Source organism: Terrapene carolina, unplaced genomic scaffold, assembly GCF_002925995.2.
Source record: "Terrapene carolina triunguis isolate 2854851 unplaced genomic scaffold, T_m_triunguis-2.0 Scaffold131, whole genome shotgun sequence".
Taxonomy (NCBI): Eukaryota; Metazoa; Chordata; order Testudines; family Emydidae; genus Terrapene; species Terrapene triunguis.
Window position 1 is genome coordinate 4,488,234 of NW_020664482.1, and position 23,114 is coordinate 4,511,347.

At 48.3% G+C, this 23,114-nt stretch overlaps 1 protein-coding gene across 1 annotated transcript in view; it reads left to right on the top strand.

Annotated features, from left to right (window-relative positions):
* Positions 1-1,130: 1,130 nt before the first annotated feature.
* FHL1 (four and a half LIM domains 1) overlaps positions 1,131-23,114 on the top strand; it is a 47,448-nt gene continuing 25,464 nt past the window's right edge. The window contains exon 1 of the mRNA XM_024213305.3: positions 1,131-1,152. The gene's annotated coding sequence lies outside the window, so the exon portion shown is untranslated. The remainder of the gene's footprint in view (positions 1,153-23,114) is intronic.

A 23,114-nucleotide genomic window follows, 5' to 3' on the forward strand; every position in this document is an offset into this window, starting at 1 on the left:
ATTCCCTACAGGCTTCTTATTTAAACAACACATATTTCTCTGTACTGGAAACTCTGAATACCAATCCAAGCATGAAACATAATGCAACTAAACCATCAATAAAAGCTTTAGTGTATGTTTGGATGGGCAGCGGAGGCTGATGGCTGAGACAGATGAATTCCCCTCAGAGAGGGAATATGCTGTTTGTTTGCACTGCATCTCCTTGCAAAACAGTGCTAGGAAAATAAGTACTTGGGAATAGTAGAAAATTAATGTATTCCAGTTCTAGTAGGACCGATGGGTTTGACTCCTACTGTAAGTGAATTAGCTAAATGGTCCCCAGCGTTATGGCCAATGTGCCTGTGCTACCTTGCTGAATAACCAACCTAGAATCACGCAGCCTGAACACAGATGCCGAGACTGTGTCTGTTAAATACACGGAATCTGTTTAATGATATTTAATGCCTGTTACAGCAGCCCGGGCAGACACGTACAATCTAAAACACCAGCAAGTCCCGGGCATATTCTGTGGCGAGCAGGTACCCAGCAGCGCCCAGCGCTGGGATGGGCTTCAAGGCTGGCTAACTTCCCCGATCTGGCACGATGATGGGTCAGCAGGGAACCCGTGTGACTTGGGGCCAGGCCCGACTGCCACTTTATTTGTCTTGTGGTAGCATCTAGGCCCCCACCGTGTCAGGTGCTGTACAGAGGCAGACCTAGCTTGCTTTCCTGTGTCACTGCTCCTGGAGGCTGCTCTGGTGGCTACTCACAGTTTCAGCCTGTGAGGAGGCCCCTGCTCCTCCCACCCAGCACCCTGTGCCCTCTCTAGGGGGTGCCCTCCTTGCCCCCCCATCTAAGGGTCACTGACCCCTGCTTGCAGCCTGCGCTCCCCACCACCACCACCACCATCCCCCCCGCGGCCAGGGGGAGCCTGCTCAGAGCAGTCACCTCCTTAGCCCTGCGCCTGGGGGGTGCAACCAGCCCGCCCCGCCCCGCGCCCTTTGCAAACCCCCGGGGCTCCCCGCGCGCGCCTGGGGGGCGGCACCCGGCCCAGAGCAGCCGCGCGCGCCGCCCGCCCACCCCTGACTCCGCGCGCCCCGGCGCTCAGTCCCACCGCCGCCCTCCTGCCGGCAGCCGCCGCCGCGCGCCGCTCCCGGGCTCCGCCGCCAGCCAGTAAGAAGGTGCACGGGTCCCTCCCGGGCTGCCCTCAGCCTCCCCGCGGTGCAGAGCGGGGCCGGGCGCGCTGGGGAAGGGGCTAGAGCAGCGGGGCTGGGGAGCTGGGGGGTTTTCTGCCTAGGCTGGCTTGTTTCTCTTGCAAGCAGCTCCTTCAGCAGTAATCATCACCTGGGGAAGGTTTCAGAGCAGCAGCCCTGTTCGTCTGCATCCGCCAAAAGAACAGGAGAACTTATGGGAGCATACAGCCCACTTCATCGGATGCATGCAGTGGGAAATACAGTAGGAAGAGAGAGAGAGAGAGAGACACACACACACACTGTATTTTCCACTGCATGCACCTGGGAAAGTGACTCCAAGAGTCTCTGTGCTGGTGGGTTTAGGCGACTGAGCGTTCAAACATTTGCTGCTCTGCTCCCCGTCTCCTGCTGCATCCTTCTTGTCTCCTAACTCAGGTCAGCCTCTTGCGAGGCGGTAGCGTTGCAAGCCAAGAGCGCGTTTGTTGGGTTTTCAAGCTTTTTCTTGATTTGACAGTAAATTGTGTGTTTAGCAAGTATTTCCACCGGCTGCTTTGCAGCAAGGCCTGGCACATAGGGCTGGCTTCCTTCGTTTCTGTAGGAAGGGGGCAAAAGGGTGGTTGACTTGACTGAAACATCTAATCATACCTGTGTGTGGAACCCCAAACCCGTTGTTTTTTCAGGGATGGTATGATAATTGGGTTTTTTTAGATACAGGGTAATGCAGCCAAGTGAAACCTAGAAGTAAGTTGTGAAAACTAGACCTGGTTATATATGTGATTATATAATTGTGATGCTAATGCAAGTAATAATTTTAAAAAGTCAGTCAATGTCTGTTGTACCCCCCTTTCTGCTCCCCACATTATAGAGGTAGATACTTACACAGTCCTGCTAATTGGAGACGTGTTCATGGTTTTGATCCTGCAAACACACCTGAGAATAACTTTACACCTGGGCAGTGTAGTCCTAGCCGTGTTGGTCCCCGGATATTAGAGAGACAAGGTTTGTCATCTTGACTTCAAAGGGATTACTCACATGAGTAAAATTATTCATAGATGTATTTGCAGGATTGGGGCTTCTATTTCCAGTCTTTAGTAAGCAGGCAAAAGGTGTGTTAATGAATATGATTTCTGTCTTGTTCACATTTTATGGCTGCAGCATCATGTTTTGCTCAGGAGTGCAAGTATGAGTATGTTTGCCGTCTAGAAAATGATCTTGCGGTTGTGTTAATATATAACCAACTTAATTTGAATTCATCAGACTCTAGCCTGTAACAAGAACATTAACAAGTCAGACTAAAATGGTTTGTTCACCGATCTATTTTTTTACCTTCATTCTGAAAAGTTCTCACTAAGAGGTGGTTTTTTACAGAAGAGGAAATTGATTACATTGTTAAGCCGTGATATGTGCAAACCACCTCTGAGTAAATAGATGATACATGTAACCAAATATGGCTTCAGAATTTATAACTTCTAAGTTGTTTTTTTAAGGAAGTGAGACAACAGCCTTTTTTTTCAAGTCTGCATTCCTGAATGCAGCCCAATTCCAAATTTCTGCTCAAAAACTTAAGTAAATAAAAATTCAATCTTGTGCAATAACTGCTAAAAAAATGCAGTAAAGGGTTTCTACAGCTAACATCATACATGCAAAAATAAAAAGCCAGTGGAACCAAAGAATGCCTTGCTCAGTTCTTAGCATGAATCTGTTTAGGCTTACGTGCCAATTCTGGGCTTGACGGTGCAGTCCATTTCTTATCCACACTACCATTGTCTTCACTGGGAGATTCGGCTGAGCAAGGACTGTTGGATTGGGCTCTTTATGTGTTTCTACAGAAGTGCTATTTTTGCAGTGAATTATGGCAACCATCCATATATGCTGGCGCAAGTCTCCCACAGAGTGTAAATATTGGTATTTGTCCAGAAAAGAGATAATGTGTAAGGTTTTCGAGCTCTTGAAAATAAACACACTAACATCTGTCATTTATTTTGGAAACTGTATCTTAATTAAACCAGACCCACCTACATTATCCAGCTGTGTGGCATGAACAAGCTCAGGAGATGTGTCGTTAAGTGTAGCACTGAACAGCTGGATACTATAGCAATAGACCTGCCTGGGACTGATGCTGATATGAATTTTAGGGCAGTACTTTATAAATTGTCATGTATCTGTTTTGAGGTAGTGCTGACCCACCAAGCCCCATCGCACTAGGGACTGTAGAAAGCTATAACAAATGTACACTTTTGAAAAACTCCCTCTCTCGCCAAGAAACTAATGTTTCGGGCTCCGAATGCTTACGTTAAAAGGGGCTTATTCCATCTTAGGGTGTACAGTTCCCATCACTGTTTCTGTGTTACATGTGAATTGCTGAGAAACTTGTGTCCTTTAGAAAGGACTTCTGAAGGCTGTGGACACCCTTCCCCTGAAGTTACTCAGAAACAATCATTTCAGGGACTGCTAATGTGCTGTGTTTGTAGTGCGCCTACTGACTTGGGGTGCTGATCTGGGACTGTGGATTCTAGACTATACTGCAATATAGATCTCTAATGCTGCAGGCTGGATATGGTTTTGGAGCCTAGTTTGTACCCTCCCATCAGCAATAACTTAGGCTACTGATGCACTTTTAGGCTGGGATTTTCAAAAGTGTTTCCATGGGATTTAGGCACTTAATTCCCCTTAAATTCCTTTGAAAACTCCAGCCTTAATCACTTGAGTTATAGTCCTTTGCTGAAGTTTTAATATCCTGGGTGGTACATTATTCTCTCAGCACTTTCCACTAAAGCCCTGCAGTGGGACTGGGATCCCGCGGGTCCCACAGGACCCACTGCTATAATAGCAGAAGAGGGTAAAATGTACTTTATTGCGGGTGGGATTGAGTGGGGGGAAAAACCAACAGACGGTGGTAATTTGCAAGAAAACACTAAATCTCTTGTCAGTTTGTCATAAATAGAATTGCAGCAACGTAAATCAAGTTTTGCTTTTTTCTTTTTAAATAAAGTTTTTAATACTTACATTTAAGCGAGGAATATAAAGAGATTAAATGTCTGTTATAGCAGGAGTTAAAGTATTTTTTACATGGTTTAAGTAAGATTTGTTTTATTCTTTTAGTGGTAAAAATTGTGTCTGAATTCTGTATATATTTATATAAACTTTTTTAAAAATAACATGGGGGAATCTGTCTCTCTTGTGGGATTTGTGGGATCTAAGGTTTTTACAGGTGGAAGTGGGATAAACAATGCAGGAGCAGGTGGGAGTGGGTATTGCGGCGTGGGATTAAAAAAACAGTCCTGCAAACTGCTCTACTTTCCACTCTCATTGTGATGGACACACACTGAACTCACAACACAGGTGCGTATTACCATGCACATTTCATACGTGGGGAAACTGAGGCATAGACCACACAGTGAGTCCATTTCAGAGCTGGCATTAAAGGAAACCATGTGGCCTCTTACAGCAAGTTGAGCCTAACTGAACTGAATAGACAGTATGTAGCTGGAATCAGGGTGGACCTACGGCTCTGGACCCTACATGCCACAGGAGTTCTAGGGAACAGCATTTGTATCACGCCAGGATATTGAAAAGTTATCATGTGGCATCCTGTTGAGATGCAAACATTACAGCATTGTCCCCTGTCCTTGTTTAAGGTGACCCTGAGTTAGTGCGTTGGCAGCTTTGAAAGCATACCCCTTATCCCCCCATGCTCCTAGCCCATAGACTTCTCTAGAGCTACTGTAGTTGTGTATAGAACTTAAAAGCAGTGATGTCTTGTGTAGCTCTCCGCTGTATTTATGTAACTTTTGGATACATGGCAGCATTTTTGTTTGCAAAGGTAATGGAAGTACTTTTGTTATTGTAAACCTTACCAAATTGGGGCTTGTGATTTTGCAAAAGGAGACATTTTATGCTTTACAAACAAAACCGTTGAGTTCACGTTATTGATGTGTTTCGTCTAGTTATAAAAGAAGGGGCTGGAGAAACCACAACAGAAATGTCTAAGTTCAGTCGCTCCCGTTCTGATTTTGGCAGAGTGACTGTGGGAGGAAGAAACACCTCATGTTTCATTTAGATTACTTTGATTTGGAAAGGAATTTTAACCAGATGGCTCTTGAGATACCAGGATTCTGAAGGATTAAATGTTCAGATAAAATGCATGTTTCTATTTTCACCGCATATTTCTGGAGGGCGGTGCCATATTCTAGCCTTAATCCAACTGTCCCTGCTTCCACAGCATTGCATCTGAAGCCAGTAGATGCTTTGCACAAGTAAGGGCTGTCACCCCTCTACCCCCATATATACCGAAATCATGTCATTTCTGGACCAATAAAAGCACCATATGATTTCACCTGGAGTTAGATCTCTCAAAAGTCACCATGCAATTGGGGGTGTGATTTTGTGGGAGGAAAGATTGCCTAGTGGTTAGGGTGCTGCTCTGAGGCTTGGGAGACGTGAACGAGTACCTGTTCCACCAAAGACTTTCTGTGAGACCTTGGGCAAGGAATGTGGCTTCTCTGGGCCCTCAGCCCCCGCCCCCGATGGGGATAATAGCACTTCCCTACCTCACAGGGGAGAGGTGAGGATAAATTAAAGATTGTGAGGTGTTCAGATGCTGTGGGGTTAAGGGCCAGATAAGTACCTAAGATAGCTAGGTTCTACAAAGCTTGGAATGCCCCCAAGTGCTGTTGCCTTTGAAGGAACATAGAGGTGCCCAGCAGGTTTCGACTGCAGATTCCCTAAGGCCCTGAGCCTGCAAAGACTTACACATGTGCTTAACTTTACACCCCACGTGTTGTCTCATTAAGTATGTGCTTAAATCTTGCAGATTGCAGGTTAGCGAGAATAAGCTATTCACCAGAGATCTGAACTCTGGGGGAAAAGACCCTCTAGATTCTCACTTGGCAAAGGTCACCAACTTCCTGGCACTCACCCATAAGGTTCAGTGTGAAAAGCAAGCCTGGACGCTTGCCAATGTTTAGGCACTAATGTTTGGCGAGTCAGATACTTTTTCTGAGAACAGCCAAATGTTTACTTTCCTTTACCTTGGAAATTTTTGCCCCCCCCCCCCCCCGCCCCCCATGGTGCTCGTTGATTGGCTACCAAGCTGGGATCTGGCTTTGGAATCTTCCCCAGTACTCTGATTTGGGAATGATCAATCTTTGGGTGCTTCCAGCAGTCTCAGGCCAACCCCCCACTTCCTACTATGAGTAGCCATAGAAGGCACCAACACTGTAGCCAGGGCCGGCTCCAGGCACCAGCTTGTCAAGCAGGTGGTTGGGGCGGCTGCTTCGGAGAGGGGCGGCACGTCCAGGTATTGGGCGGCAATTCGGCGGACGGTCCCTCACTCCGCCTGGGAGCGAAGGACCTCCCGCTGAATTGCCGCCGCAGATCGCGATCGCGGCTTTTTTGTTTTTTGTGTTTTTTTTTGTTTTGGCTGCTTGGGGCGGCCAAAACCCTGGAGCCGGCCCTGACTGTAGCTTATCCATGGATGAAGGGAATTTGGAGTAGGAGGGAAGAATTAATGCAGTTTCCTTTAAAGAAAAGCCCAAAGTTGTGGGAACCATTCAAACTTGGCAGGATTATCAGCAAACAGCCACTATTTGTTTAACTTGGGACTGGCTGTCCCTGTCAACTAGTACCCTATCAGCCGCCTTCTTTATCTGTTTTTTACATGAAAAATTAGATGAAATTTGATAAGGACAAATGTAAAGTACTCCACTTAGGAAGGAACAATCAGTTGCACACATACAAACATCGGAAATGACTTCCTAGGAAGGAGTACTGTACTGCGGAAAGGGATCTGGGGGTCAGAGTGGATCACAAGCTAAATATGAGTCAACAGTGTAACACTGTTGCCAAAAAAAGCAATCATCATTCTGGGATGTATTAGCAGGAATGTTGTAAGCAAGACACGAGAAGTAATTCCTCTGCTCTGCGCTGATTAGGCCTCAAGTGGAGTATTGTGTCCAGTTCTGGATGCCACATTTCAGGAAGGATGTGGACAAATTGGAGAAAGTCCAGAGGAGAGCAACAAAAATGATTAAAGGTCTAGAAAAGAGGCCCTATGAGAGAAGATTGAAAAAATTGGGTTTGTTTAGTCTGGAGAAGAGAAGACCGAGAGGGGACATGATAACAGTTTTCAAGTACATAGAAGGTTTTTACAAGGAGGAATGAAAAAAATGTTTCTGTTAACTTCTGAGGATAGGACAAGAAGCAATGGGCTTAAATTGCAGCTAGGACAGTTTAGGTTGGACATTAGGAAAAATGTCCTAACTGTCAGGGTGGTTAAGCACGGGAATAAATTGCCTAGAGAGGTTGTGGAGTCTCCATCATTGGAGATTTTTAAGAGCAGGTTAGATAAACACCTGTCAGGGATGGCCTAGATAATACTTAGTCCTGTCATGAGTGCAGGGGCCTGGACTAGATGACCTCTTGAGGTCCCTTTCAATCCTATAATTCTATGATTCTATAACCATTAGAGCAAAGACTAAGCATGACCCACTTTTGGGCCTTACCTGGCAGCCTTACCACTCATAATCTTTCCAGCCTTTTGGCAGTCTGCTATGACTTCTCTTTTGAACCCTCTTTTCTGCATCTCCTTGTTTAAATCTCAGTTTTCATTTTGCTCTCTCTGTTTCAAGAAGAAAGAATGATAACGACTGGTTCACCAATACCATTTATACGTCCCTTAGTGGTCTTCTATTCAAACACTGCCTGGATCCAGACTTGTTGACGGTAGCTTATGAGATATAAATCAATAGCATAAGGCGTTTGCTGTGTTTGAGTCCTAGATCAGATTATTTATGGATATATATGGGCCAACTAACTTCTGTGTGTTTAGAAAGTCAAGATGGGTGAGGTAATATCTTTTATTGTACCAACTTCTGTGTTCGGAAGGATTTAACATTTCTTTTTGGCTGTCGGACACAAAGATTACCCTGTCAAAAAAATATTTTGAATTAGAAATTTCATCCAGTTCTACTTCTGGGACAGGGCAAAATGGACACATTTCTTTTGACTCTTTTTTGAATGCCACGTGTTGGAGACTATAACATGCTAAATACACTGGAGTAAGTCAATTGATCCCCCTCCCCCACTCCCCAGTGGTGTTACTGCTGATGTATTTTTGGAGAAGTCATGCAACTGATCTGTGCCATAATTTCTCCACCTGTAAAATGGGTATGATATTTATTTCCTACTTTGTAGGGCATTAAGGTCTGTAAAGAGACAAACAACTAATATATCTATTATAAACCAGCGCGTCATTTGCTTTGGTAACCGGGGTGATTGCCCAGTGCTGATTGAAACCTGAACTAGGCGCTGAGCTCATCTCTCTAACAATACAGTGCGCTTGAGATAGTGCGGCCGGATGACAAGAAAGCCAGCCCCTTGCCAGCCGTAACGCACGACGATAACCAGACATTCGGAGAGCTGTGCAAACCATTGTGCTACCTCACTTTGCCCCAGTGCCTGCCCCAAGGAGTTATCACTCTAAACAGGCAATGATCCAAGCAAAGGCTGGGAGGGAAGGAGGGAGGTGCCCTGCTTCCATTGACTGGAAAAAGCCCAGCTAAAATGGGTTTGAGCTGATGTTAGGTGTGTGTCTTGTTACGGTCAACTAGCTTTCTTTCTTTCTCCCTTCCTACCAGCCCTCTGTCTTCTCCTCTCTCCACATACCCCAGCCCCACTCCCTTGCCTCTGCTGCCCCCTTTCCACCTTTCCCAGCCGCTGGGGTTTATACAGTTTGTTATGGGGGGAGTGGGACAGCCAGCTGCATGGAGCCCATGTTCACGAGAATGTCTGCAGGCTGTGTGTGTGTTGCGGGGGACGGGGAAGGGGTGAGGAGCACTTCCACATGGCCTCCGATCCTCCTGGCATTCTCAGCTCCTGCTAGTCACTCCCTCATCCCCTTGGTGGGTGGGACACAGAGGGGACTATTTGGTTCAAAGCTAGCATTAGCCCTCCCCAGGTGACCTCTCAAGTCTGAGGCTTGGTCTACACTAGAAACTTTTGCCGGTGTAAATCCACACCCTTGAGCAACCCAGTTATACCGACCTAGCTCCAAGTGTAGACAGCGCTGTGTCGGCAGGAGGGCGTCTCCCCTCGACATTGCTCCTGCCTCTCGGGGAGGTGGAGGACCTGTGCTGATGGGAGACGCTCTCCCGTTGGCGTAGTGAGCGGCTTCACTGAGCGCTCAGCGGTATGCTGCAGCACTGTGAGTGCAGACTAACCCTCTCTGAACTCTGCCACCCATCCCCAGTCCTGCTAGAGCGTAGCGCCTACCCCTGAGACATACCCGCAGGCAGCCTGTGCCTCGCTAGGTGTGGATTTCAGGCAGAAGTGTGTAGGCAGACTTACTCGAACCGAAACAGGACCAGGCCAACGAGCAGCAGGGGAAAATGGGAATTTAAATAGCTATAGATCGTTAGCACACATCTTAGTAGGGAGAAGCACAACAGCCCGGCGTGGGGAGGGGAAGGCATTTGCCCTTCATCGAACCATCCAGCTGCTACAGGGAAGGAGTGAGGAGCCGTTTAAAAAATGCCTTTAACAGGATGCATGTGCAATCGGAATCCTTCCCGCACTGTCAGAGATCACCTACGGGATGGGTGACGTTCTGCCATCTCTGTCCGGCCTGGGCCTGGCCTGGGTCTCGCCTCAAATTCGGAGCTAGAGCGGCGGTTGCCAAAGTCACTATCATCCTGCTCACTGAAATATGTTGTCCTAGGACGGGGTGGCCAACCTGAGCCTGAGAAGGAGCCAGAATTTACCAATGAACTTTGCCAAAAAGCCACAGTAACACGTCAGCAGGTCCCCATCCGCTACCCCCCTCCAGCCCACCAGCAGCTCCACCGATCAGCACCTCCCCACGCTTCCCGCCCGCTGCAATCAGCTGTTTTGCAGTGAGCAGGAGGCTCTGGTGGGGAGGGGGGAGGAGCGAGGGCATAGCAGGCTCGAAGGAAGGGGTAGGGGCCTTGGGGGAAGGGGTGGAGTGGTGGCAGGACCTGGGGCAGAGCAGGGAGTTGAGCAGTGAGCACCCCACAGCACATTGGAAAGTTGGCGCCTGTAGCTCCAGCCCCGGAATCAGCGCCTACGCAAGGAGCCGCGTATTAACCTCTGAAGAGCCCCATGCAGCTCCGGAGCCACAGGTTGGCCCCCCTGTCCTAGGAGGTAGTCAATGCCGTTGCATGCACAATAAGCAATGCACAAAATATTAACAGATTTAAAAGTCATCTTCAGGCACAGCTGAGCCTCTTGGCAGCCACCTAGAGCAAGGAAGCCGCATGAAGTGAGCAAAGGCCTGCAGGGCAGGGCACTGACTAGGGCAGATACTAGTTCACAGGAAGAACAGGAGTACTTGTGGCACCTTAGAGACTAACAAATTTATTAGAGCATAAGCTTTCGTGGGCTACAACCCACTTCACAGGGGATAGCTCCTGTCAATAGACCTGCAGGCAACACTAGATGTCACTAGCACCTGCAGTAGTGAGGGGAAGGAGCAAACTCTGCGTTAGTTCACTTGTGCTGAGCTACCCAGAGCCCTGCCTTCTGCTCTGCCTACCAGAGCCAGCCCCACTCTGAGCTCAAGAAGAGCAAAACGTACAGACCTAGAGGGTCCCTCTGCGGGGAAGGGAATGAGGTACTGCTCATCCCTCCCCGTTGGGGTGATGTGGGGAGAAAGATGTAAGGGGCTCAGGTTTTCTCTGAGATGACGTTGGTGGGGAGGGGGAGAAAGAGAAGCTGCTGGAGGAGTGGTCAGTGCCTTTGTCGCCCTCCCCACTTGGTTTTGGCACCCCACTCCCCTGTGTGCTGCTATTGCATGCTCTGTTGTAAAGAGCACCGCAATGCATCACAATACATGACTTCACTGGCAGTTGTCCCAATGAAGCAGACCACAGGCCATTTATCAGAGGGCTCATTAATGCATTCCACCGAACTCCTGGAAACAGTTACCCAGTGATCTAAAACACGCAGCAATGATCATTGGTGCAGCTGTGGACAAAATCTGGACACTTAAAACAGATGTCAAGGAATGTACACTCGCTGTCTATAAATAAAATGACTTATTTGGATTAAACTGCCTAGCTCATGCAAACTCTCTCTCAGCAGCACCAGCGGGGCAAAGATGGTTTCTATAAAAGGTGTGTGGTTTCAGCTATTTTTTTTGGAAGTGCCGGTCCTTTATTACAGTTCATAAACATCATAATGCTCATACCTTGGAATTCCTCTAGCTGGCTGCCTTCTACAATGAACCATTTGGGAAAATGAGCAACATAATCCAGTACAATAACCCCCTGGTTAACGATGAACTCCATGATGGAGTTCTGTACCCAAAGGCCTAAACAGTGATCGCACAGTGAGGGTTATGTGAAATGAACATAAGCTTGAAGTCTGTCAATATCATGTATTATAAAGAATGTTTATGTTACCAAATTATTTTCATGCAAGGATTATAATTAATGATAGGATTGTAAACAAAAATATTTGCTAGCCTGTGCGTATCACCCGTTTATATCTGAGGAGCTGGGGTGATGTTTGTTTTCTTTAAAAGGCATAATAAAATAACAGCTTCTGCTGTGTCTTTTCATGAGTTCCTGAAGCATCCTGGTGAATAACATACATTGGGGATTGTCTGAAATCTCACTCTTCTTTCCTGTGGGTCTGTGCATGCCTTCCAGAGAACAGCTAGCTCTTCTGAGCTCTCCTTCGATAGGGTTGGAGTGTCTTTTTTTTATTGTTGTAAGTTAGGTTATTTATTTCATATCTGTTTTAGCTTTTTGCCTGTTTCCTTTGGCTCTTGCAGGGCTGTTTTGTCACACACAGCTGACTCTAACAGATTGATTTGGACAGTAGTTTGAGAGCTAACGGCAGTTGTGTTTAATGAGTTTGTGTTGTTTCCCTAATGTCCCTCTCCAGTCTGTGCCTGTTCTTTGTCCCTGAATTTACTACCCCGCTGCTCTCCATTCTAGTGACTTTTTGGTCATGTTACCATTTTAGGCCCCGATCCAGCCCTGGAGAACGGGTTTAACTTTCAGCACGTGAGTAGTCTCATGGACCTCAATGGGATTACTCATGTGCATAAAGTCACGCATGTGCTCCCGTGCTTTTCTAGCTCAGGGATCACGTGTAGTAATTGCGACCGTTCCTGCCTGGTCTCTTCTCCAGAAGCCTGTCCACACCCTGTGGTTGTCCTGTGTCTTGTCTCCGCGTGGTTTGTGACAGCGCCGGGGGGATTGCTGGCAGTGAGTCATGAGAATAATGTGTGCGCATGAGATGCTCTGTACAAAGCATATATTGACTGGTGCTGGCAGAGGCTGCTTACGACAATCTGCTTCCATCGGTCTAAGCGCGGTGTGCCGCCCCCTCCTACCGCACAGTGTGCGCCCTGCACATCTGAACCGTTCCGTCACATAGGCACTGGGTTTGTAACTTTTTTGGGGGGACCTAGGGGTCAGAGGACAAATGGAGCCCCTGAAGTCTGATCCCACTGACTGGCTCCAGCTGTGGCACTAAACCTGGCTACGGCCTGGCCTGGGTGGGTAAGTGACCCCCCGCCTCTTGGCATCTGGCATAAAGATGGATGGGACCTGAGCGATTCTTTTAAATCAGCTCCCATATTTCAAGGGGATGCCTCAGGCAGACAAGAGAGACCCCCTGCGACTTCCTCCTCTCCTCCCCCAGGTCAGTTCCCTCTTTGGGATGACAGAGTGGCAAATATAGCAGTGTGTTCCTCCATTAACAGGCTTCCCTGGAAGGACCCCCCTGAGCAGCATCTGCTGGGACTTGCAGCGTGGGGCTCCATCTGCTCCCCCAGTTGGGCTCTGCCCTCCCCATCCCAAGCAAACCCCTCTGGGTGTCAATCTTAGGGGCTGGGGGGAGCTGCACCCAGCTGGGTGGGGGATCCCTAATATGAGGTGGGGGGAAGGAAGCATACTCTATCTGGTTGGAACAGTGGGGGGGATTATACAGGGGACTGGAAATTGGACACAGGGTGGGGATGGGGGCCAGGACTCAGGGAGAGACCAGGACACAGGGGACGGATGGGGTAAGGTTCAAGACATTGTGGGGGGACAAATAGGGTGGGAGGACTAAGACATGTGGGAGAAATAGGGGACTAGGAAAACGGGGAAGATGGGGCAGGACATTTGAGAGGGAAGCCGTGGCACAGGTGGAGGCAGGACCCCAGGGGCAGATAGGGTAGCAGGCAGGACGTGGTCGGGTAGGAGGACTGGGGAAAGAGACAGACCAGGGGCAGATGAGGTGGGAGATAGATGGGGAGCAGGACCGCATGTGGCAGATGGGCTAGGACATAGGAGGGAGATGAGGGGCAGGAACCCAGGGGGAAGGGACAGCTTGTGTGGGGTAGGATTTGGGGGACAAAGAGGGGCAGGAAGACTAGGCAAGGGGCAGATGGGGAACGGGGGTGTCACTTCCGCGGTCGCCAGCCACCCCAGAGGACCCTTGTCCTCAGGTTTGTCCAGCGAGAGGCCACTGGTGGCCAGGTTATGGGCTCCCACTGGACCGGGACCTCCAGCTGCATGGTCCGTGCTGAGGGCTCTGCAGGGATGTTAATGCACACAAGGATACGCACCGTGTGCACCCTGCTGACACGCACTGAGTTTGTTAATGCACTTTGATCTAGACCCGTTTCAAAGAGAACGAGTTCGAAGCACATGAAGGAATGGCTCATGCGCGCAGGGTGCACATGGACAATCAGTGCGCGCCGCGGAAGGCTAGCGCGGGGTACGTCACGCTCCACAAATCTTGCCAACCTAGACAACTGCCTAGCTTACCTATCCCTAGAGCAGCCTCTGGATGACTGACTAGTTCGCTATTTTAGCTCTTCTGCTGCTTCTTTCACCGACTGGAGGAGTCCATGGCCCTTGACAGCTCAGAGCAGAGCACTGGCTTTGCTATTTGAAGGAGACAGTCCTGTTATGTGCTTCTCCTCTGGGAACTGAGCCCCACACATGAGGTGAAGGCAGAAGAACTGGGTCCCTGGGATGGATGGTAGGTGTGCTTCACCCAGTGCACATAAAAGGTCAGATTTTTCTTCACTGGTTGCCCAAGTTTTGTTCTCCTCTGACTTGACGGACACCCATGTATGTGATCCGTGAGCGCTGAGTTTTGCATTTTGGGGGCTGGGAGGGGAGGGCTGGAGCCAAGGGAGTTGCAAACTTTGCTTCATCGCCTTCCAAGAGAATGCTGACAGTCTCGCTACGGATGTAGGAACATCAGTGGGTTTCCTGGGCCTCGCAGTTTTTCTGTGGTGGGCGGGGTGTAGCCAGTAGTTTTTGGTTGGGAGCTGGAGGGGTTTTTAATAGAAAGATGAAGCATGAACTGTTTTGAAAAAAATGCTCTAAAATAAAATTTAAGCTAAAATTATTACTCGGGGTTGGAGTGCAGCGAAGGCACTTTTCAACACCTGGAGTCAAACTTGTGAAATGTTGGTTTGTTGTGTTAACATTTTCAGCTATAAAGAAGGCAAAATTATTCTCTTATTTTGTAATCCAGATTAGGGTAATGCTTTAATCTTATCGGTCAAATTAAATTTAGCAACGTAAAAAACTCTGGCACTCTGTGAAACTGTGCCATCTATGCCATGGTTTATCTACCACAGATCTAGGTACAATTTCCAAAACCGCTTAACTGCTGCAGCAATTTAAATCCTCATTTCAAAAGTGATTAAGTGCTTAGGAGCCTAAATCTTACTGAAAGGTAGGCTCCTAAGAATGCAAGTATGTTTTGGAAATGGCTCCTAAATCACTTGGACACTTTTGAAAATGTAACCCCTTCTTTCTACTAAAAGTTCACATGCATTTTAACCCATTTATTGGAAATTTAAACTTCAGCATTTCGCTCACTTAACATTGTCCTGTATCCTGTATCTGTCTGGGGATTGGTCCTGCTTTGAGCAGGGGGTTGGACTAGATGACCTCCTGAGGTCCCTTCCAACCCTGATAGTCTATGAAATTTCTATGAAACCATACACAAGATGTCTCATTAGATCACTTCAGAAAGCATGAATCAAGCCAAGATATTTTCCGGACCCACAAGTCCATTTAGCTTCACTTACCTAACTTTATTATTTTGCTTCTGCATTTGCTTTTACCACATTTAAGGAAAGGGCAAATATGTTTTCTATATGCTAGAGAAATAGTAACACAAACACACATGCTGGGTAGGGTGACCAGACAGGAAGTGTGAAAAATTGGGACGGGGTGGGAGGTAATAGGGGCAGGTATAAGACAAAGCCCCGAATATCTAGAGTGAGCTAGATAATATCTAGACTGTTCTCAGTGGTACCAGATGACAGAACAAGGAGTAATGGTCTCAAGTTGCAGTGGGGGAGGTTTAGGTTGGATATTAGGAAAAACTTTTTCACTAGGAGGGTGGTGAAGCACTGGAATGGGTTACCTAGGCAGGTGGTGGAATCTCCTTCCTTAGAGGTTTTTAAGGTCAGGCTTGATAAAGCCCTGGCTGGGATGATTTAGTTGGGAATTGGTCCTGCTTTGAGCAGGGGGCTTGGACTAGATGACTTCCTGAGGTCCCTTCCAGCCCTGATTTTCTATGATTCTATGATTCTATATCGGGACTGTCCCTATAAGCCATCTGGTTACCATACAGCTGGGTAAAGTGTGGGACAACCTTTGGGAAGGTTACAGTAGCAAGGGTCTGAATGAAAAAGAACAGCTGTAGGTCTGGGGCTGTTCAACACTGTAGCTAACAATTGCCAAGTGTCACACGATTGTGAAGATTGTGTTTCTGATTCCAGTTCCCATGTCCTATTCATCCAAGTACTCATGTGCATATGTTATATGTTTAGAGGTTTGTTTTGTAATTAACAAGCACAGGGGTCTAAAAGCAGGTGAGCATATACTTAAACCACCATAAAAGGGAAAGTTGTCGAGGGGATCTGAGCTGGCGTGAGATGATAGGAAGGTGTGATCAGCACTAGGAAAGAAAGGTATGTAGCTGGACTAGGAGACCTTTCTAAAGGTCTCAGCCCCTGGCAAGCAGCCCAGCTGTGCGGCCCATTGCCACTGCAAGCATGCGTCATAAAAAATGAAGTGGTTTATGGCAGGCTTTTGCGATAATATGGTCTCCTCCGTGACTGTGCATGAAAACTTTTCAAAGCAGCCGTACTCCTTGTCATGCAACCAGAAGACAAACAAAAGCAGGTTATTTTTAAAATCTGTTCCTCTTCTGAACTAAAGGAGCCCGGAAATGAGTCTGCATCACGGTGCATTTGGCTTTTAACCCACAAGATGTCTTGCATCTCTGCCGTTGTCCAAGTGATAATCCATAAGGGGAATTATAGGCATTTACCCTCCAGCGGTTGGAGGGTTGGGAATTCTTACAGGAACTCCCCCTCCCACCCCCACCCCTGTCCAGGATAGAGACATTAAATACAAACGATGCTTTCTGAATTGCTCGCTGTTTGTTCTGCACACCCTTCCCTTTTGAAGTGAGGCTGTATTTCCCCTCAAGCTCTTCTTGAAGCCCTGTGGCCTCCCGTTTTGGCTCATTCTCAAGCCCTGTTGGGCAGTTGTTCTCCTGGTGAATGGGTCTGCACCAGGCTCCCTTCAGAGCCTCTCCTCACCATCACTGACTCTGCTGGAGGGATCAGTAAGGAGTGGGGAAGGCCCTCGGTCCCCCTGTACTGGCTCCAGAGCTTTCCATAGGTGCCAACTTTTACTTTTCCCCGGGGGAGGGGGTGCTTCATCCCTGCTCTGCCCAAGGCCCTGCCCACACTCTGCTTCTTCCCGCTCCCACTCCACCCCCTTCCCGAGACCCCCGCCTGCGCATTGCTCACCCCTCTCCACCCTCCCAGCTCCCGTTGGACTGGCGTGAGAGACCCAGGCTTCAGACCCAGCATGGCAGCGTGTGGTGTTCCTGCTAACTACACGGAGGTGTGACAAGGCACTGGGAACTTATTTTGTTAGGTAATTTTCTGCGGGTATTAATAGAGTGAATGGGAAATAAAAACAATTTACCGGCAGCATTGCCTCTCCAGAGTACATCCCCCACCATGGAGCCAGACGGCGCTATCGCTAGCGTTTTTCAGAGGCTGTGGCTCTCAAGCGTTCTCATAGGGTGGACCCCGTCTTGTAAGGGAGTGTGTGACTCATAGGCCACCTCTCTGCCCGCTCAGGACAACGCGGACCAGCTCCTCTCCTAGTGGCAGTGCCGGAACACCCCCATGGCGCCTACAGTACCTGCTCACGTGGTGGAGTGATGCCAAGGAAATATTCATGTACGTTTAGCTTCTTTAATTGCAACTTGGGAGGAGCCAACAGCAGGTGATCAGTTCTCGGTGGACCCAGACCACAGCTTGGGAACCACTGGCTCAGATGATACCAGCCTAAAGGAAGTGTCTTCAGGCTGCATGTATGATTCATTGATTTGTATTCCCATAAGGCCTAGGGCAACCGCTCGTAGGCCAGGCCCTCATTGTCCTAGGCACTGTACAAACCCAGAGCAAGAAGATGGGCCCTGCCTCAAGGAGCATACAGTATAAGGATGAGATGAGAGATGCATACAGACAGATGGGGGGTACGAGGAAACAGTGAGGCAATATTGGTCAGCATAATAGACAGCGGGCTCAGTACACCAGTGGCCTACCTGTTGTCAAGTTTTTTGAAGGCATCATGGCTTGTTTTTCCTGGTGCAGGAATCTTTGCACAGTTCTGTGGTAGAAAATCACGTTTTGTTGACTGGAGATAAGCTTTTGTGGCTCACTCACATACAGCTGTTAAATAATACAGTCGTTATCACTTCCAAGTCGGTCACAAAAGACTGAATTAGCTCAGCTAAGCCGCTTAACAAGCACCACTGAGTAGCACTGAGGTGCCAGTGCCGTCTGGAGAATGAGTTCAGTTAGTAATAAAGAGTTATTCATGAAAATGAAATGCACGACCCGGTAGGCTGCTCTAGCGCTGGTAGAAATAAACACTGGTATTTCTGTTTAATTACTCGGTTTGGACAGCAATAAGTCCGGGGGGAATTGATATTTGATCTTGTTCTGTGTGCTCTAAGTTACCATCCTAACACCATGGAAATTAAGCCCCTGCGCTGGCTGTGTGACAAAGGGATTAGTGCCCTTCTTCAAGTTGTTACTAAATATTAGCCTGTCCTTTATCGTGAAAAAAGGAGACCGCCTAGTTCATTTCAAAACGAACTTCTCTAAAGTTAGAAATGAAAGCAGCCATATCCACGCAGGGAGTGACCTTGGTGTCTAATCCACCCAACTGGGTCCCACTACGGTGGGCTTTGCAGCTATGTTTTTCCTTGTAAAGAATGCAGGACATACATGCTGACAATTGTTTAGGGCAACCAAAAATACACTGTCAACCCTGCAGGCTGATCCCTTTTGACTATCGGAGCAAAGATAGCCCAGGGATACATATGGTGAGGCTTTGGGGCTGGTTATTTTTAATGTGGAGACATAACTTCCAGTCACCACTGCTACCTAACAACTGAAAATATACTTATCAGAGGGCTAGCTGCCTTTGCCTTGCTTGTTCCATTGGGCCAGTTCCAGGCTGGCAGTACAGTACTCAAGTGCTGCTCCACTAAAGACCGTGGCGTGGGACCTACGTATGCCAGGTCTGAATAACAATAATTTATTATTGATATGGTGGTAGCAGCCCTGATCTTAGACCAGAGCCCCAGCGTGCTAGACACTAGGCAAACACAGAACATAAAATGGTCCCTGCCTATTGATTATTCACATAAGCCAGCAGGATTCGGCCCAGTACGTGATAAAGTCCTTTTGTAAATTGTAACTGTACAGTGATAAGTATACTGAAGTACAAAGGGGTGTGTCTTGGGGAGGGGGAGGTGCCAAAATCAGGGGGAGGCAGATGCTGTACTTCACAGATGCACCAGGCATATGATACGGTGTTGAAATCAATGTAGATATATGAGACAAGAATGGTGGAGAATTCTGTCGTTAAACTGTGGTGCCTTTTCCAGCTTGGGGCTCTAAGGTCAGTGCAATGACTCAGAGCAGTGCAATAGATCTGTGACATGCATCAGATAAATGGTACCAGCAGAACAGCATACAGTGCCCTTGCTCAGTTTATGTGACAATTTCAGAGACCAAACTGCACGAAAAGAACACTGTTAAGGCTGCAATGTCAAGCCCTCAAAAATTAGCAAATGCCAGAATTAAGGTTGCCTGTGCAATCCTAATTCCGACCTCTTGTGTGTATGCATGTTCACACAGTCGTCTTTAATTACATGAGAACATGCTGTCTTTTCCACAGGACCCCACCCTCATTCAGGATTAGGGTGACCAGATGTCTTATAGGGACCAGATGTCTTATAGGGGTGGCATGCAGGCACCCTGCCTGTCGGGGGCGCCAGAAGGCACAACCCCTCCTGCAGCTCCCCAGGACTCAGTGGGAGCATGCAACTACAGCCTGGCAAGGGTTCAGCCTGCTGTCCCCTGTGAGCCCAGCCAGCGCCATGGTGTAGTGCAGAAGGAAGTGGAGTTGTAGTCCTGCCCTTCAGGGCTGTAGCCACTGTGGGACAGGAAGCCTGAGAAGGGAGGACTCCTTTTACCCTGGCCTCCCATCCCTCGGTCAGTGCCGGGGCACGTTCTGGGCTCTGGTTGTCATTAGAACAGGCCACGCTGGGCCTGCATGTTGTGAGGCGTGTCTGGCAGCGGGCAATGTTACCAGTGCTTGCGATTTTATCGCACTCTGTGACAGAGTGCCAGGAGTCGAGAGCTCCTTAAGGGACCAGCTATGCTCCCGGGAGTGGACTTCATTGGGAGATGGTGCTTAATGGCTTAATTAGGCTGGAGGCTGCTGAGCTAATGAGAATGATCAGCCCATCAGCGGGACACAGGTAAAGGCAAGGAAGGAAGTGCAAGAGAAGAAGGCTGGCCGGGGATACAGGATGAGGAGAACTTTCTTCTTCCTCCCTGGAGAAGTTTATGTCCACTTGTATGTTGCTGTACAAGGCTGTCCTGATGGAGGGGACCTAATAAATAACACCCTGGTGGTTCTCAACGTGACGGCATCCAGCCTCTTTGTATCCAAAGGCAGAGAGGGGAGCCCTGTCACATGCTCTTATGTCACTCAGTGTTTTCCTTAAAAGCCCCGTCTCCCGGAGGCATTGGGGTAGGCAAGAATCGTGGCTTTCATTTGAAAAAAGTAAGTTTCCAGGCCTCAGGGTTGCAGAGAAAAGTTTGAAAAGGTGGCCTGAGTTTAAACTAAAGGGTCAGAAACCAGAAGGCAAATAAAAAGAACGCCACATTTATTTATTTATTTTCAAATCTCATGATTTTTCAGTCAGTCTCATGATTTATTTAGGGTGGTGATTTGGGGTGATTTTTAAGGCTTGAGATTGACAATGCTGTGTCTGACATACCCGAGACCTGCAGCTGAATCCTCCTCATGCACCATCCTGCAGACTTACATCCTGAAGTGTAAAGGATGCCCATAGGCACACAGCTAGTCCTGAATCTGTTCCGGACACAGTATCTAGGCAAGCACTTTGCAGAGTTCCATTCTCAGTGCTCCAGAACTGGGCATTGAGGCTCATTAACTAACGATGCACTTTAAGCAATAAAAATAAACTATTTTAAAGCGTGTACCATACAGCAAACTCATCCTCACCACACAGCCCATGAGCTGTACCAAGTGGCCTCGCTGGAGTGAGAGGACCACTACTATTTGTTCTTTTTGAGTCTTTATAAAGAGCCACTGGAAAGACTTAGTGGACTGGAAATCAAGAGAACTTGACTCTCTCGGTTCCACTGCTGACTTGGGGCCCGATGTGAAGAATTACATCAATGGGTGTTGGATCCAGCCTTGCTGTGTGACTCTGGGTAAGTCACTTAAATCAGAGACTTGCCTCTCGTTGCCTCGGTGTCCAGCTCTGAACACTAAGGGTAAAAATATGGCCCTTTGTCACGGGAGCATGTTCACGAGAGTTCACAATTCAAGCAGTTCCGTTTGAGATCCTTGAGTGGAAGGAAACAATGACAAAAATATCAAGATGATCAACTAAAAGGAAAATCTTAATGATCTTTCTGGGCTTTGGCTTATGTAGGCCTAGAGCCGTGGGGCGGGTTGTGGGTGGTCACAGGGATGGACAGTCCACCTGCTGCCCTGAGGAGAATTCTTAGGGGAGAAAAGTAACCGTAATACACATTAACAGGTTTCAAATGCACTGTCTTACATGAGTGTTCTCAGTAACTAGAAATCCCTTGATTCAGGGTGGGTTTGCTGTAGTGTTTCCCTCCGCCCCACACATGCTCTGCTTTATTTGGCAGGAAGCTGTCCTGGCTTTGGTTCTCTTCTCCAAGCCCGAAATAGAAAAGAGGGATTGAACAAAAACTTGGATGCACAAAGCAGCGCCTGATTTATAGCCCCCACCCGAATCTCTATGTCAGTCGGCTATCAGCAACCAGTCAAAGGTTTGCAATGTCCACAACAGGTGGCGCGAATGGGTGCCGGGCGGAAAGCGTGCTTGGAAAGCGCTTGGGAGCAGAGCAGGTGGTGGCATGGAAGTAAAATGGGACTATCTCCGCTGGCTGAGTGGCAGAGTCCTGACAATATTCCAGTGGAGTAAGACAGAGGGATAGACGCTACAGTTCCCCCTCTTTCCATGTTTGCTATTTTTCCACTTTCCACGCTCTTTCCTTCCAATGTCCCGCTGGCCCATTCCATCCTTACTTCTAGTCACGTCCCATCCCTGTTTGGCTTCCCTCCCTTTTCCTTTGTTCTTACATTTTTACTCTCCCCTCGCCCCAATGCTTCAAGTAGTCTGAAAAAAGTAGGGGGGAGGTCCTACCGTAATCCGGGAGTAGCAGATTGTTGGTGAACCAGCGCTTAAAGTACATCCCAGCAGTCCGGCTCAATTTTTACTGATTTATTTATTTTGCCGGCCCTTTGCAACCCCTCCCGCACCATCCCCTCTAAGCACTGAGTCTCCCACATTCATATCTAGGTTCTTAGATGGCATCTGACCCTATAGTGTCTTCGTGGTGTACATACATTAATGAACTTATCCCCAGTCTTCCGGTACCTCCCCCAGATTTGGTTCTAAAAGCACCCCGTGACTGTCTTGGGTGCCTTCTGACTCACTTCACACAGCCGGCCACGCTCTGGATCTAGTGGGATTGGAGGCAAGGGAAGTGTCATGGGCTGATCATTGCCTTCTGCCATGGGAGGTGAAGCACACCTGTCCTGCAGATGTGAAGGAGCTGTAGCGTAGGGACGCTGTCCTAGCTGGATGGAGTCTGAGGGATTCCAGATGGCTCAGAGGAAGAATGTTGTCTAACCCACAGACTGCGCTATTCGTGGTTTAGTACAGCTGTACAAACATCTGTACTGCAGCTGGCTTTGCTCCCATGTGTCACCATGGTTTATGTATGGCTTTCTACGGATGAACAGAGATGGCCGGGGTGGATAGCTAGGATTGAATCGGATTGAGTGCAGCATAGATAAGGTTTATAGTGCACTGTGGCTGTGGAGGAGGCAAAGAAATGCAGTTTTGCCTTTGCTGTATCATCCACAAGGTCTCCTGCAGCAGAACGCGGACTGGGTGGTTTTTGCCTGGTGAGTCTGCGCTGCCTCTGGTCTGTTACGGAGTCCAGTCCTCATTCTCGGGAAGAGTTTTCATGATACTTTGTGGCTAACACCACTCAGAGCTGGATTGATCTGGCTTCTTCCATGTTGACCGCACATGGAGACACCACCATTGTGCCGTGTCCACAACAGGAGAAGGCTAGTTCTTGTGCTAGAGCCCCTGTCAGTCTGTTCACTGAGGCTCCAGAAGTGCTAGGTGTGTTTTGTGCCACACCCTTTGGAGTTGGGTGCATGTTCTCCTGGCTGGGGAAGGCCAGCGGGGAGGTGTTGGCTTCTCTTTTGGTGGGTTTTCTCCCGGCCTTCCCCTGGGGTTGGGCTGTGTGCCCACTGGCTGTGGAGTAGCTCT